The following is a 17,681-nucleotide window of genomic DNA, read 5'->3' as shown; positions in this document are numbered from 1 at the left end:
CCGTTCGTCAATCACACGATTGTTCGGCGGTGTCGTGGCACGCTGCGCCCAGTACTAGGCGCTGGCGTCCGATGCCCGCGGCCGCGCCGAGGTGCTCCGCTGAGAGGAGACAGTCGTCGGATCTCCGCGACCGCCTCTGAAGGGCGGAGCAGCGCCTTCGGGCGGCGGCGGCGTCCGCGTCGCCTGCGCCGCCATCCTTTGCGGACATCCTGAGGGTGTCGCCCGGGCGGCTCCCGGAGTCGTCGTCGGTCGCGCGTCCATCTCCGACCGACCAGCGTCCTCAGGAACTCGACAGGCAGGTTCCAAATCATATCGCTTTCCTTACACCCACCTCGCCAACAATAACTGCGGTGCAGGTAATACAGACTTTAAAAAGAAACATAACACCAGAGGAAGAGGGAATAGGGCCCGTCACCCTCAGGCCTACGAGCGCGGGAGTGACGGTCCTCGCCGCCGATAGAACAACCATAAACAATCTAAAAACAGCGGTGGAAAGAAATGAAACTACTCGTACACTAATTGCGATAAGAATAGCCGAGCGCCGTCGGCCACATATTAGGGTCTGGGGTGTGGACCCCGACGTGGCCGATGACGACCTCATATCAAACATCGTTTCCAAAAACAGAGAATTAAATCTGAATGAACAAGACATTTCTAGAAAATATAGCCTCAATGCTCGAAACGGCACAAAAACACACGTACTAAGTGTAGACGCTAGTGCCTACAAAAAGATTATGGCCAAAGGTAAATTAAACATCGGATGGTCCTCTGCACGGTTGGCGGAGGACCTACACGTGCCTATGTGCACGTTTTGCGCTGCCTATGGGCACTCGCGTCGTAACTGCCGCGCGGCCACTGATGCGAGCAGGGCAACCTGTACGCGCTGCGCGGGGCCGCACGCGGCGACCGACTGCGCCGTCGCTGAGGGCGGCGCCTCGGTTGCGTGCGCTGTGTGCCGCCGCGCTGGTCGCGAGGTTCCGCCGCACAGCGCCGGCTCGAGCGAGTGCCCTGTGTTGGCCGCAAGGGCCGCCGCGGTCGAGGGAGCAGAGAGCCGTGCTTCTTTTTCTTCTTTCTAAAATTATAAACGGCCCCAAGTGGCCCACTCTCATTCTTCTTCTTCTTTCAAACTACTTTATTCGACGAGCGAGTGAATCAAACAAATCTAATAATTCTACCATTCAGATTTTTCCGCAATACACAAATAAGACTGCTCTATCACATCTTTTACTTTCTTGTAAAAAATTTAAAACTCGCTCTACTATTAACATTTCCGCGACACGGTTCTCTGCTTCCCTCGACATGCGTTTGCCATCTACAGGCCCTGCGCTGCCACAGCAAAGGAGAGCCATTTTTCTCTTAGCTTTTCACAAATTTTACACATATTTTCTAAATCGCTAACATTTCATCACGCGCACCCGGCGGGTCGTCTTACAAATCCCATATTCCTTCTTTACTTATTTACTCATGTTCTTTCCAACTACTTCTTCTTTCAAAAGTCTTTCGATGACCGCTTTAGGTGCGCTTTTTCACCTCCTTTTCTTCTTTCTTCAAACAAAATGCAAGCTTGCTTTATAATTGGCAATTTCGGAACATGGCTATCCTTTCTAAGGCGGCGCTTTCCAAGCCATGTATTTCATTCGCGGCGGTTGCGGCGGACTTTTTCGCAATCGTTTCCCGAAGAACGTCGTCCGGAGTTCATATATTTATTCTCCAAAAATAAGGCTCTTCAATTACGAAGGCCACTTCTATTCCACATTGTTTTTTTTGTTATTCGCCAATTGGTATTTTTTTTCCCGGACGGCGTTCCATGTTCCACCAAAGATTTATTTTTCCCAGGTGTGGTCCGCAAGGATTTTCTCCAGTCAGTGGTCCAAAAAATTGGTTACATTCATTGCATTTTTTTCTTTCTCTCTTTTGCTTTCACAAATTTTAAATGGCATTGACATTTAATACGTCATTTAAATTTATACAAGCAAATTTGGACCACTGCAGAGCGGCCACACCTCTTTTGGTGGAACAAATGAGTTCCGGGAATTTCGATTTCGCTCTGGTGTGCGACCCGTACACCAGAGCGGATGCGATTCCAGGAATCCCTCCCGATTGGGTGGTATTCCGTGCGCCATCGCAGCCGCGCTGCGCAATTATTGCGCGAACTAAAAATTTTGATTATTTTCCAGTGAAATTATCGCAGCGCGTAATCTCCGTTCTTTGCGCGTCTACCACACAATCTTTTCTTCTGGTGGCGGCCTACGCGCCGCCCCATTTCCCTATGTCACCCACCCTGGACGACATCACAAATTCGCTTATTCTAACAGAGGGTACACCCGCGGTTGTAGCTGGCGATTTTAATGCCAAGCACACCGCGTGGGGACCGGAGACTTGTAATGCGAGGGGAGGTGAGTTCCTTCGCTTCGCGATGTCTTCCGGACTCCTTATTTTAAACGATCCGGCGTCCAATCCAACTTATTCGACACCATATACAGATAGCTGGATCGACATCACCCTCGCTTCCCCGTCATTGGTGCGGGCCGGGCTTGAGTGGGAGGTGTCGGATACCAGCACATTATCTGAACATAAATATATAACCGACAAAATTGGTGCCCAGGGTGGTCGCAAAGAAAAGCGAATGACATATAGGGATACAGGTAGATTATTGGCTCATTTATCTACCTGTACTTTCTTTGATTCTGTGGTCGGCGCGCAATTGGGTTCGGCGGACGGACTTGAAATAATACTCTCCAAATTTTACGAAATTTACGATGCACTAAGAAAAAAGTACTCGTCCTCGCGTCGGGATGCAAACGCACCACGATTTGATCCCACACCATGGTGGACAGATGAATTGGCACTCAAACGCAAAGAAGTCCGCGCAATGCGCAGGCGATACCAACAAACAAAGGATTATCTCCTGCGCAAAGAATTCGGCATCCAATATTATACAGCTCTGGCCTCGTTCCGCGTGATTCTCATATTAGAGAAATGGCCAGAGCTGCAATTAAAACGTCCATCTATGGAAAAACCTTCAAAATTGCATTCAACCGAACGCGAGGACCAATAATTTTGCCACCGATAAAATATCCGGATAATTCGATGACCAATTCAACCTTAGAAACAGCCCAGTTGCTTCTAAACTCTCAGGTAGCGTGCGACAGTGAGGCGGACGACCTACCGAGCCACGCCGAAGTCCGCGCCCTTGCGGCGGACATTAATATAGGGGGTCCGGACGACGTGCCATTCACTTTTGGCGAGATCGACATGGCGGTCGGTCGAGTCAGGAATGGCACGGCGTCTGGCCTCGACGGTTTAACTCCCAGGGTCGTCCGCGCACTGTGGCGCGATCATCCAAAATTCTTTATATTTATTTTCTCTGCGGCACTGAAACTAGGCCATTTTCCGATGGTCTGGCGCAAGGGCCGCATAATCTTTTTGCCCAAACCGGGTCGCCCGCCGGAGGTAGCCGCGTCATATAGGCCAATTGTTATGAACTCAACGCTAGGCAAAGTGTTGGAGCGACTGCTGTACGGCCGCATATACCACTTTCTCGCAAAACAAAAATTACCACACGAGAATCAATTCGGTTTCACAAGACAGCGTGGCGCAGTGCACGCTCTGCATGCCCTGCTTGCGAAAATTCGAGAATTGTGGACAGCCGGCCTCCACGCACTACTAATAGCAATAGATTTCAGAGGCGCCTTTGACAGCGTCTGGCATCCGCTGGTTGTCGGTTCGCTCCGCGACTGGGGATGCCCGAGAAATCTCTGCGCGCTGCTGCGGTCATTTCTATCAGACCGCGAGGTGGTTTACCGCTGCAAAGCGGGAGACGTGGTAGCGCGTCCCACCTTGGGCAGCCCGCAGGGTTCTCCGCTGTCACCGCTCCTATGGAGTATTGTGGTGCGTGGATTGCTTGACCTGCCGATGCCAGAGGGGATATCGCTCCAGGCCTATGCGGACGACGTCGTCGTCCTTGTGCCTGGCCCAAAGAGGGGGGAGCTGCAAAGCTTGGCGGAGGACGCTCTCAGCCGAGTGGCGACGTGGGCGAAACGGGCGAGAGTTACCATCAGCACGGAGAAAACGGTGTGCGTCCTTGTCTCTCCTGTTCGGGGAGGTATGGGTCGCACAACTCCGACCGTTCGCCTTGACGGTGTGCGCTTGCAATTCAAGCCTTCCGTCAGGGTCCTCGGCGTTTTCTTTGACCGCACTCTCTCCTTTATAGCCCACGGCGATCATCTCAAGGAGCGCGCTGAGTTGCTTTCCTCCCGTCTTAGCACCTTTTTGCGGCTAAGCGGTACTCCGGCACCTAAGCAGGTCAGGGCACTTTACAACCAGGTCGCGCTGCCCGCAATTACTTATGCCTCTCCCGTTTGGTGGACTGAGCGTCCCCATTCGGGACTCCGTGCTAGGCTCACAACTGTGCAGAGGGCCCCGTTATTGGCGTTGACGGGAGCCTACTGCACAACTAGCACGAGGGAACTCCAAATTTTACTCCGCGCGCCGCCTATCCAGTTCAAACTGGATCGGCTAAACGCCGAGTTTGCATTATTTGCATTAAAATTGGATACATCATTCGGCACACATTCGTTCAGGGCTTCAGAGGTGGAGCGGCCGTATGACGACAGTCTTCAGCATCCTGCAGAAGTTTATTCTTTCGAACACGTCCGTCTAGATGCGGCGACCGCGGCGGCTGTGACGTCGTCGCCTTCGTCGCACGTCTACACCGACGGTTCATATACTTCTGCATTTGCCGGCGCAGCGTACGTCATCTTTTCGCCCCGCGGCCGCATAACATCGGTCGGCCGCTTTCGTGTTGAGGGCGCATCAGGTGCGTACGGCACAGAATTAATTGCATTCGAGGAGGCGGTCAGGAGTGTGGAGAGCGCACGGGAGTCGCATCCGGTGTATTTTTACACGGATTCGCTTTCTCTCCTCACTGCGCTCTCTGTTTATACCACGACTGACCCCAGAACTGCCTTGATAAAGCAAACTTTAGCGGCGGTCTCCTCCCGTAAGCAAGTTCGGTTGTTTCATGTTCCCGCTCACCAGGGAATACTGGGCAACGAATTGGCAGATATAGTTGCATCCAGAGCCAGCCGATCGCCGCGTGTGAAAGTCTCGGTGCAGTCAAAGATTGCAATCCGAGCTCTTATGCGCAGGGTGGTTCTTGCCAACTGGGCTGTTTGGTGGCAAAATAACAATGAAGACACCGAAATTTATTCCTGGATACCAAGTGTACTACAAGTTCCCAATCATTTCCCTCCGCCGAAGCCACTGGTCACGTTGCTGACCGGACACGGTAGATTTCCTGCGTATTTTAAAAGATTCGGTATAAGTAGCACAAGTTCTTGCCCTTGTGGACATCCAGAAGGCAATGTAATTCATTATTTGACTGTGTGTCCACTTACAAAATCAATTGTAGATAAATTGCCTAAATTCGGAAATAAACAAAATTTAAATTATATACATGGGCCTGGAAATAAAAAATCATGTGCTTTGCTCTTACAAATTGTTTCCGTCATAAGCAATAATCTACCAAATTATGGAAGAGATTAGAGATTAGTTTACAAAAGACACATCCCGTGTCACTCATCTGGATTACGAGAGGGCCTATCAGGCCAAAGAGGTGGACCAAAACTGGTCCGCCCTCTCTGATCCGAGGTAGAGGAGGGGAGCTCGGTAAATTATTTGTACATATGTACATATTTACAATTTATTATATAGTGTACATATTATACATTACAATTTATAACACTTCTCACCACTCTTAAAAATCAAATGGCACTTGTAAATATTTGTAAACTATTTGTAAATATGTACATATTTATAATTTATTATAACAATTACAATGTAACATACTTTTCATCACTCTTAATAATTAAATGGCGCTAGCGTCCCAGCACTTAAACCACAGACACAGTCATCTAACAACACCTAAACAAATAATATTATACAATTTCATTTTTCATATCCCTCTTCCACTGCACATCAATGTGATAATTCTTCCTCTTTGACTCATTTTCCAATTTTCCAAATTCCAGATGACTTTTCATTCCTACATCTCTTCCAACTTTCTTTGCCTTTCCAACTTCTTTCTAAATTCCCAAAAGCCTCATTCTCTCTACTCTTTTACTCAACCTAAACAAACATTCCTCTTACCTACCTAATTCTCAATTTTACATCCTATTTCCATTTTACTCCATCTATTATTTACACTTATCTATAAATTCGTTCTGTCTTCTTTCCTTTACATCATTTCTATATTTCCTCTTTCATTATCCTTCCTATTCTTTTAAATAAATTTACTCATCATTTAAACACACACACACAAAAAAAATTCCATACATCCTGTTTCATTGTCCTTTTTATTCTTTTAAATAATTTTACTCATCATTTCAGAACCAGTAAAATGTTATTTTGGTGTTTTTTTTTAATGTGTGCGTGTGTATTTTAATATTTGTCTGTCCCTTCCTGGGCACTTCTATTGAAAAAAACAAGAAAAACTTGATTACATTCAAATAAACCAGCTCTGTGAGGTACGCCCACCTCTGTGCTCGCTGAGCCCTTCGGATACAAATGTGCTACCGGGCCCACTTTTTATTTTTTCAATTGGCTTTTTCCACTAAAACAAGCACTTTGGCCGACTGGGCCCTTTTCATTTAATTTTGATTGGTTTAAGCCTGTTATAGCTTAGCTGGTGCAGGCTATTTCTCATTCCGCTTTATTTTTGAATTTATTTTCCAACATTGTCAGGAATGAGACTTTGGATTGGGGCGGTACATCTGTCAAACAGTAACGCAGGTGTCCTAAGGCGAGCTCAGCGAGGACAGAAACCTCGCGTAGAGCAAAAGGGCAAATGCCCTTTTGCTCTACGCCCTTTTGCCCCCGCTAGGGTGTGCCGCAGTGTCAGAAAGAAAAAAAGTAATTTTTGTAGGTGTACAGGCAAAGAGTAGTAAGTCTCGGGGGGCAACGGGTAAAAAGTTATACGACGCGCCGGAAAAGCCGGTAAAATGACATAAAAGCAAGTTAACGGAACACAAAGCAAAGAGGTTAATAAAAAAGAATAAAAAATAAAAAACCTCGCTAAACGACTAGGCTCCGGAATCTGCTGAGCACAATGATGCTGCCCAGCAGTGCCCTAGCGGAGAGCCAACCGAGGTCGGCTCTTGTAAGGCCCAATGCTTGTCCGGCTGCTACGGTAGATTTACATAGCATGGAGCGGGCCCCAAACGCCATCCCCCAAACGGAGACGGTCTTCCCGGGGAAGAGACCCCTCAGGCACTCGTATTGTGAGCGCACATGCTGCTAAGAATGCCTACATTTGCGTCCCATGTAACTGCGAAATCAACGATATGGACCTCGTCACCATCCTTGACAACCATGTCCGGCCTTAGCCGGGCACCAGTTGGTGCAGAATACGTCTTCTCAAGATAGTTGCAGTGAGCTTTTTCTCCCGCACCAATCGCTCGACTTGCTGAGCAAGGTGGTTGTGCCGGGCTGTCCTCGGTTGGTCAAGTATTCTGCATTCTTGAAGGATGTGGTAGGAAGTCTCTGGAGCTCTCTTGCAGCGCCTGCAGGTCCGATCTGCAGGATCAGTTGAGTGCCGATTGTGCAGAGTCCGCGTGGGGTATAGGTTAGTGCGTAGTCGGAGGGCCTTGATGCGATCTCCGTTCCGAATGAGTTTAGAGTCGTGAGAAAGCCACGCATTGGCAGTAAATTGAGCTTTGTGCGCAAAAAGGTCCTTGTTATAGCCTCCCTGCAGCCTCTTCCACCACTGCAGGGAGCCTTTCTTTATTGCTCGAGCGAGGTCCTGCTGCGCTGTTGTGCCTTCTGGCACCTCAAAAGCATCGGAGATACGTTTGTAGCTTTTGTTAAGGACTAAATCAAGCAGCTCATCCACTGCGGGCTCACCGAGCCTCAATAGCCTGGCAAGGGCCTTCAGCTGGACTGATTGTGCCACTCGTCTAAGCTGGATCAGGCCGAGGCCACCGCAGCGTGATGGCATCCACAGATGTGTGTTCGGAAAACTGTGGGGCAAGTGCAAAGCCTTCTTCACAGCCTTTCCAAGGAGGCGATCCAATTTCCCTGCTTCTGACTCCACCTCCAAGGAGTTGGAAGCTGTGTAGAGAAAGGCAGGCATGATCAGTTGTCGGAAACAGTGAAGTTTCTGAAAAGGTTTCAGAGCAGCTCAAGCAATAAGTTACATAAGCCTCATGGTTTTCTCGCCGGCCACCTTGGGGGCCTTGTTGACGAAGAGGTCCAGGCCCAGGTAACGAATGGGGCCACTACGTCCGATCGGAGAGACGAGATCGCCAGCCACCATGACGGGGGGCAGCTCGTAGTTGAAGGACTTCATGGAGTGGTCCACCCTCCAACCAAAGTACTGCATCTTCTGCGGATTTAGGAATAGGCCTATGTTCTTGAGGTAAGCCTCAGTCTGACTGAGTAGGGCCTTGAGCCCCTCCAAGGTGTCGGACACCAGGAGCAAGTCGTCCACGAAGCCGAGACATGAAATGTGTGAGCTGCCAAGGGAAAGGCCAAGGGAGGAGTCATTGAGCCCCTGGAGAAGGGGATCCAACACGCAATTGAACAGGAAGGGTGACAAGGGGTCACCCTGCTTGATCCCTCTCCTCACAGGAACCCTGATGCCATCCGTGGTACCATCCGTCCAGAAGGTGGTGGTGGAGTGGCAGTACATCTAAGTACCTCTATGTACCTAGCGGGCACCCCCCGTTCCTGCAATGCAGAAAACAAAGCCAGGTGCGAAACATTGTCGAAGGCTTTACGAATATCCAGGCTGGCTGCAAACAGTGGGCGCCGCTTCTTTTTAAAGGCTCGCATGACAGCCTGAAGGAGCAGCAGGTTGGACGACGTGCTGTTTCCATCCGCAAAGCCGGCCTGAAAGCGATGGAACCTATTTTTCGCCGCAAGCCGTAGCATCAGAACCTTAGCAAAAAGTCGGTATAGTATAGGCGAGACCGTGATAGGCCTGAAATCACCTGGGCCACTAGGGTTGGCGCACTTGGGAATGAAGATCGTCCTAGCGACCCGCATCTCTAATGGTATTGTGGAGAAGGCAAACCAGTTATTAAGGACAAGCACTAGGACAATAGCGGGAACCTTGCGGAGCTCCGGCACTGTAAGGCCATCAGGGCCTGCTGCTGGTTTAGTCTGGAGTTTCCTAAGAGCTTCTGAGACCTCATCCGTTGTGAAGAGATCTTCGGAAACCTCCAGCTTAAAGTCTGAGTGCACCGGGCGCTCTACAGGGGATGACTCCCCACCAAAAATTTCGTCGTAAAGACCGTGAAGGTCTGATAGAGGGCAGCCCGTTGACTCCCCGCCCATCAGAAGAGCATCCCCCAGAACAGCAGGGCCCAAATTGTAGAGCCGCTGATGCTCGAGCAATCTAAACTTTCTCCGCTGTTTGCGATTGATGGGCTCAACCTGGGGAATGTCTCTGGGCTCTTTTGTCCTAGGCGGCCTTCTCCGCACGCCATAAAAATCGAGTATTATGTTGGTATCTTGTGTTGACAGCGGCCCAGTACATAGTGCAGAAGCCATACCGGGGTTGGCATAGCCAGCTTCCAGTAGCTCTCTTTCCACTTCTGTAATGTCCAGTCCTAATGGCTGTGGAGACGGAGTGACTTGCACCAAGGGCGGCAAAGACGGTGGAATTGGCCTGGCCTCTAAGGCCAACTGAAGAACTTCCCAGTATCTATCGTCGCGTCTGATCTGGGCGATTGCCTGGACCGATCGTGATGGAAATTTAGCATGCAGATCCTCATTTACTCTTCTGGAAGGACCCAAAGCAGCCTCAGCTGATGCCAATGCCGCGAGGTCAGTCTGCCCATCTACAGTGGGCATATGAAGGCTGATGACTTGTTGACGGGGCCTGGGTGGGAGATTGTGCATTTGTTGAAGCTTCAGCTCGTAGCCTTTCTCTAATTTGACAATACTTCAATGTCCGTCGGACGTGTTCAATGGCCGCCTCAGTTCTCTGGTTGTACTTAGCCGCGAGGGCGGGCAGCAAAGGCATTACACGACCCAAGCTGAGCTCGACTGCTGCTAGCTCTTCCAGCTCCTCGGGTGTCCACCGACCACTGACACGTGGCGGCCGAACCGGCCGATCACGAAAACTAATGGCGTTTGAGCCGCTTTGTCTGCTTGGCTCAGTGAGTGACGCGCCGGCAGTTCCAGATGAGTCAGATGTACAACCCATGGAATTCACCCAGTCTGTATCAGCGACCAGGGAAACACGAAGAGGATCAGCAAGCTGCTGCGCAGCCAAGTCAACAACATCGATAACAGCAGCGCTCGGTAGCCCGGGAGAAACATCCGAGGAAACCTGGACCTCTTGAAGAGGGAGCGATCTCAAATGCCCGCTGGGAGAGTCATTCGGAATAGTCTGCTGCACTGCTGCTGCAGCCCCAACACCAGCAGCAACCCCAATCGCACCCGCAACGTCAGGCAGACCACTCGGGATGTCATTGGAGACAGGAAAATCTGGAGACACCTGTGACTGGTCGCGTTCCTTCTTCCTCCGACACTTCGTTGAGTGCGAGGATAACACCTGAGAGCTAGGCTCGAGTCTACCGCAGGTCAAACATTTCCACAACATCGGGGTCCCATGCACATCACGATAGTGCTGTTCGAGGCGCGCGCGGGAAGATAGGCGCTCTGTACATATTTGGCAATCCAAAATTCCACGGGAACTCGTGCTTTTTCCAACTACAAAGTCATGCACAAAGTTCGGGGCAGCCATACTGGCCCGAAATCACGTCTGCCGGGGCGAGCAAAAAAAAACACAGAACTATAGAACTATACAATCTTAACTTGAACTATACAGAAATCACACACTATTGCGCTAAAACCTTAAATTCCTGGAAAAAATCTCCCTGCAGGATTCATTTTCAGATCTTTCCATTGTGGCCATTCTTCTTAATCTCAGGCACGGCACCGTGGCACGTACGGACATGATTCCAAGTCCTCCATCAGCTACTGGCGCGTGGAATATCGGGAGTGCAACATCGTGTGGAAGGCGCAACCATCGCCGCACAGCCGCCCGGACAGCCTTGTCGAGTTTCGTTAGCATCTTGATTGAGACCGGGCCAAGCACGAGTCCATGGAGAAATCGAGGTAATAGATAAGTGCGGAGCACCACCATGCGTTGCTGTGGCTTTAAAGGCGCTGCACTTATGCGCTGCAGCAGTTGTTTCAGCTCAGTCTGTATCATTGCCGACTTCATTCCTATCGGAGTAAAATGTAGTCCGAGATACCTCCATGATGTGTCGGTTGTCGCCGCCGGAATGATACTGGAGCGGATGTGGAATCGATAGTCAGGTTCAATTTTCGTTATCTTCCTCTTCGCATCCGGTGAAATAGATACCGTGAGACTCTTCTGAGCATTTATCTCCAGGCCTCGAGGACCCAGATACGCGAACAGATCATCAAGGAGGTCCTGGAGACCTTCAGGTGTCGAAGCAAGCAAAACCAAATCATCGGCGAATGCCATCGCATTGACCTCCAATGAGTCACTTTTGAAGGAAATGCCTTCAGGGCACGACGCCAGCCAGCCGTCTATGACCAAATTGAAGAGCATAGGAGACAGGAGGTCACCCTGTCTCACTCCGCGAGTAGGCTTGGCGTATAAGGAAGAACCCTGAAAGGTCAAGGCTGTGTCGGCCGTTTGGTAAAAATCGGAGATATATCTGAGAAATGGTGCGTCCTGATCCTTCCTGGAGAGTCCTTCAAGGATAGCCTCTTTTGTCACCCTATCGAATGCCTTCGCAATGTCAAGGGAGGCCATGTACAATGGTCGGTACCTGTGTCGGGCCTCGTGAAGCACTCCCGCCAACAGGTATACATTCTCAGCACACCCGTCGACGGGGATGAATGCCCTTTGCCTGAAGTCGAGGGGGACCTCCCCCTGTAGCCGAGCGGCAAGCACCTTGTGGAATAGCCGGACCAAGACTGGGGCGACCGTAATGGGCCTGAAATCCCCTGGCTCCCTCGCGTCATCTTTCTTAGGGATAAAGATGGTACGGGCACCCCTGAGGCAAACAGGGAGTCGCCCGATCATCATAATCAAGGTCAGGACGACCTTTAGGACAGGCACTGGCACTGCCCTTACATCTCTCGCTGTGAACCCATCTGGTCCAGGCGCCGAGTTTAGTTTTGGCATTGCATCCTTCAATTCTCTGGTTGTGATTGGCCTGGAGAGACCTCACAATTCTCTATCTGCTCCATCCTGAGCTCCACTGATGGGTGTGGTGCCTCCATAACACTTTTCCAGGTCTGTAGAAACCGAGCAGGGTCTTTCACAGTAGCCACTTTTGGGCCATCGAGAATGTCCCTCGCACACTTACTCTGGTTCTTTTTAAAAGACGTCTGGGTACGAGCGTACTCGATCCTCCGCCTCTTCCTTCTGCTGTTAACGTTTGTGCTTTCTGGACTGCGTGCTGAAGGAGAAGCACGCCGCGGCCGCTCATCGTGAAAGAAGTTGTCTCGTATGTAGTTATTTAACGGTAGCATGATGTTCTCGCCGTCAATGTAAAGCTTTCCCAATGTCCATAACGAATCGGCTGCAAAGGACTTGGGACAGGGCTTGTTGAGCAGGGCAACGAGCTCGTCGCGCAGCGCATCATGGGGAGTGGTCTCCAGAGCACCAGACGGCCCAATAGTCACACCTTCATCTCTCCAGGCTTCTTGCTCCTCTGGAAGGGGTTCCAAATCCGTGGCCATTAGGGACTGGAGCAGCCTTTTATATTGAGGCTGCCGTCTGTGTGACTTAATGTTGTCCAATGTTCTTTGCTTGAAAATCTCGAGCAGGCGTTCGTTCATATTGTAAACATGTTTATGTTGTTGCTTAGACTCTTTCAGGATGTGAGCCTCCCGTACCGCCATTCGATGGTTTTCCTCAGGTGTCCATCGCGGTTTCGTCTTGGTGATGTTAATGTCTGCATTGTAGGAAGCCAGATGGGCATGCTTCCTGTGGAGGCTCAGACCAACCTTTGTCTTAAATGCCCTTCCACACTCGCGACATGTGTCATGCGTCGGTAAGGGCTGTGATTCGTCTGAGTATGAACTGCAGACTTCATGTCGCAGAGCATCCAAGCGGTGAGCCCTTGCATTTGAAGTTGATGAGCTCGTGCCCTTTCTCGTCCATATAGGTGTCTCTTCATCGCCACTGCTGCTGCTCAGAACCCGTGGGCGTCGGGAACCCGGGCATCCCGTGACTGTTTCGTCCCCAGAATCTCGGGGGGAAGAATTATTCCCAAATACAATTGGTGGGGAGGACCTCGCGAAGGCGGATTGATCAGCGCTTTGTGGAGAAACTGATCCTACGTTGCCCACTTTCTGAGTGGACCCTACTCCACTATGTTTCGGATATGCACCAGTAAGCCTCCAATCCTCCGGAGACAAACCCACCTCCTGGTCACGGCCCTGGCCGAAAATCGCGTCTGCCTGGGCGAACACTCGCGCAACCCCGTCTGCCGGGGCGGGAGAAAGAAAAATTGCGCCTGCAGGGGCAGAACCCCTAACAGGCGCAGAAAGACTGCTCTCCTTAATCAATTCATGAAGAGATTTACGTGGGTGAACCCCCATTGGCACCCGCTCTGCTGAACTCGCCACACCACTTGAGGCAGGTATGGAAGCACTCCGACTCACCGCAGCACCGGGACTATTAAACGCGCCATCCCGAGCTGCGGCATGTGCCGCCACACCCGACAAGAGTGTGCTGGTGTACTCGGGGGGTCTCGCTCTCTGGCTACTTGCAAGCCGACTCTCTGTTGGTTCCGGGCTATTAAGAGTGGTGCGGTCCGGAATCACAGATCGTGCTTTCGCCAGGAGTTCGGCCCCCTTTTCCACCAATGGTACTGACACCTCTGATTCCGCTCTACAGAGCAGACAGGGATCACCAATTCCCCTCACTTGATCCATCTGATGCGGATCTTTCTGGGCATGAATCATGGTGTGCTGTTCACCACTCATTCCATTGTTGGCAAGCTCTTCAGAGGCCTTTGGGCCTACCTCCTGGGTTCCCACGCCCCCTCCTCCCTCCGACTGGTGCGTCACCGTTGCAGTCCCCAGGAGCTTATCATAGTCTATTCCTCCTGGTTGATCTCTAGGATCATCACCTTCCCTCATTGCCCGGGTCTGGGCCCTAGTGTGAACATGTCCAACTTCAATATTGAGACCAAAGAAGAGTTTTAGCTCGCCAAAAAGTATCCCCCAGGCTTACATGGGATCGCCTAGGCCGAGCCCCTTCCCAAGAGCTAAGTCCCACAAAATGGCGGACACCCACGCCGGGGACCGCTCTTGTTCCAGTTTACGTCTGGTCATCGTCGAGCTGAAAAACTCATCCTGCAGCTCTCCCAGCGCGCGTGGCGGACTTGTCAACTACTGCCACCGCGTTGGTCGTGTTGTGGGTCGCACCCACGTGCTCGGGCAGGCGGGATCACAACACCCGTGGTGTACTCCCATGACGTGCACCCCTGCCAGATGCCTTCGCGCCCCCGACTTCGGTAACTCTCTTCGTGCTGCGCTCCACGCGAGAGCCCGATTCTACCAAATTTTGTTAAGCGTCTTGGATTGGACGCCGGCCCCGTATTTCAAAACCTTTTGGGACCTACTGCCTACGTACCGGAAGCGCGAATGGAGGCTTCATCCTCCACCCATCTGGTCTCACAGCGGTACTACTGACAGACTCTCAGAGGGTGCTTGCACCAGTTCTGCTTTCGCTTCGCCTTCACTCTCTTAGCCTGCTGAGACGCCCGAAGGCCTCAGTGTTTCCCAGGACGGACCTGGCACGCCGGAGGTGGATGAAGACAGTCTCTAACAGCGCCCCCATGCCTCCTCGCGGGCTGGGTTACATGGGGTTGCCCCTACCCCTGATGACATTAGTCAGCGGGGATTCCCCCGCGGCGTCCATACATAGGGACTTAGCCGGCACAGACCATCCCTGGACTGCACCGGCGGGGAACGGACTCTTATTTCCCGCTACGAGGAGTGGTCGCCTCCAACTCCAGCGGCTTCCACCTTGGATTACAGGGAGTTGGGAGCTCTCCAGCCTTATCCCTAGTCCCGTTTATCAATAGGGTACATCATCGGTAAAGGCTGTCATTTTCGGTGGGCCCCATAGTAGCAGTTCCTAAGCCCGAGAATCTACCCCGCTTCAGCGGGGTAGACTTCCTCAGAGTGCACAAGGCTCCGAGGTTCCAGTCGGCCGTCTGAGCATTCACCGGCGGGGCCTCTCTCGATTACAGGAGTGCGCCATTGCTCCCAGCCTTATCCCTCAGAGCTTCATCGCCAATGGTCGCACCCCTCTCGGTTACAGGAGGACGCAGCCCCTCCCAGTGACCAACCAAAAAAAAGTCAATCCACCCATCATCGGGAAAACTGCCTTAGTTTGCTCGATGACAAATTAATGCCACCAGGCTGACCTGTCCCTCTTCATCAGGTCACAGCTGAGTCCTCTCCGCTTCCGCGGAGGGCTCTCGGGTGTCTGCTCACCCGTGTTGTAGTCCCGCTCCAGCCACCCAGAAGCTTGGATTTACGGGCCCGCGCCAGACATGAGCCTAGCTATGGGAGGAGACTTATGCAACACAACTCCAAGAAGAGTTTTACCTCGCCAACAAGTATCCACCAGGCTTACATGGGATCGCCCAGGCCGAGCCCCTTCCCAAGAGCTAAGTCCCACAAAATGGCGGGCACCCACGCCGGGGACCGCTCTTGTCCCAGTTTATGTCTGGTCATCGTCGAGCTGAAAAACTCATCCTGCAGCTCTCCCCGCGCGTGGCGGACTTGTCAACTACTGCCACCGCGTTGGTCGTGTTGTGGGTCGCACCCACGTGCTCGGGCAGGAGACTTATGCAACACAACTCCGTCCCACAGGAGAGGCATGGTTACTCCCGCCGTTTACCCGCGCTTTTATTAATTTCTTCACGTTGACATTCAGAGCACTGGGTAGAAATCTTATTGCGTCAAGCACCGATCAACGGCCATCGCAATGCTTTCTTTTAATTAGACAGTCGGATTTACTCGGTCCGTGCCAGTTTTGAGTTGGCTGTTTTCTGCCGGCCGAAGAAAGAACCTCGGGCACGAAGCCCCCGGAACAAGCACAGCTGTGGCTTTCCACAGGAAGATCCCGACGCTGGTCCGGGCTCGGCCGCACCGCTTTTTACGGCGGCGAGCCTCGCCCAGTCCCGGTGCAGTGCCATTCCTGCTTCTGGACCCCAGCCTGGTGGTGCCCTTCCGTCAATTCCTATAAGTTTCAGCTTTGCAACCATACTTCCCCCGGAACCCAAATACTTTAGTTTCCCGGAAGCTGCCCGCCGAGTCATTTGAGTAACTCAGGCGGATCGCTGGTTGGCATCGTTTATGGTCAGAACTACGACGGTATCTGATCGCCTTCGAACCTCTAACTTTCGTTCTTGATCAAAGAAAACATTCTTGGCAAATGCTTTCGCAGTAGTTCGTCTTGCGACGGTCCAAGAATTTCACCTCTAGCGCCGCAATACGAATGCACCCGTCTGTCCCTCTTAATCATTACCCCGTATTCCAAAAACCAACAGAACAGAAACAGGGTCTTGTTCTATTATTCCATGCAAGTTTATTCAGGCGACTCGCCTGCGTTGAGCACTCTAATTTTTTCAAAGTAAAAGCGCAGGCCACCTCGAGACGCACCAATGAAGGGCACCAAGAGAGGACCGGCATGATGTTCAGTACGAGCCGGGTAGATGCACTACTCGTCTGGAACTGAGATCCAACTACGAGCTTTTTAACCGCAGCAGCTTTAGCCTACGCTATTGGAGCTGGAATTACCGCGGCTGCTGGCACCAGACTTGCCCTCCAATTGATCCTCGTTAAAAGATTTAGAGTGTACTCAATCCAATTACGGGGCCTCAAAAGAGTCCTGTATTGTTATTTTTCGTCACTACCTCCCCGTGCCGGGAGTGGGTAATTTGCGCGCCTGCTGCCTTCCTTGGATGTGGTAGCCGTTTCTCAGGCTCCCTCTCCGGAATCGAACCCTGATTCTCTGTTACCCGTAACAACCATGGTAGGCAAGTAACCTACCATCGAAAGTTGATAAGGCAGACACTTGAAAGAAACGTGACAGGCTCATGGCCATGCGATCAGCACAAAGTTATCCAGAGTCACCACAGAGTACGGGCAGAACCCGATGGGTCTTGGTCTAATAAAAGCGCCCGTCAACCAAAGGCCTTCAGGCTCAATGCATGTATTAGCTCTAGAATTGCCACAGTTGTCCAAGTAGAAAGAAACGATCTAAGGAACCATAACTGATTTAATGAGCCATTCGCGGTTTCGCCTTATTTCGGCATGTACTTAGACATGTATGGCTTAATCTTTGAGACAAGCATATGATTACTGGCAGGATCAACCAGGTAGATGCATAGGCAATACCCCGCCACGGGTGCCTTTGTCGCAGCGCTTTCGAGGACGCCATTAGGCGCCCCAGCGCGCTACGCATCTTATTTTGTGCGTCGTTCGAGCTCGCTCCGACGTCCGCCCCGTGGGGCGGGATCTCGTCGCGCGGCAAGAGAGCACCTGCCTTTGGGCAGAAACATTTGTAACGCGCTCACCGGTGCGCACGCGGCACGAGGCCGTGGCGTTCGTGCACCGGACGGCGCTTGCTGCATTGCCGATACAGCCAAGCCGCCAGACGACGG

The 17,681-nt window shown here is 51.6% G+C and overlaps 1 pseudogene; it reads right to left on the bottom strand.

Annotated features, from left to right (window-relative positions):
- Positions 1-16,288: 16,288 nt before the first annotated feature.
- LOC146210176 (small subunit ribosomal RNA) lies at positions 16,289-17,396 on the bottom strand (annotated as a pseudogene).
- Between the last annotated feature and the right edge of the window lie 285 nt (positions 17,397-17,681).

Source organism: Amblyomma maculatum, chromosome 1 (assembly GCF_055883805.1).
Source record: "Amblyomma maculatum isolate TAMU_Amacu chromosome 1, ASM5588380v1, whole genome shotgun sequence".
Lineage (NCBI taxonomy): Eukaryota > Metazoa > Arthropoda > Arachnida > Ixodida > Ixodidae > Amblyomma > Amblyomma maculatum.
This window is presented reverse-complemented; position numbering and strand designations above follow the sequence as displayed.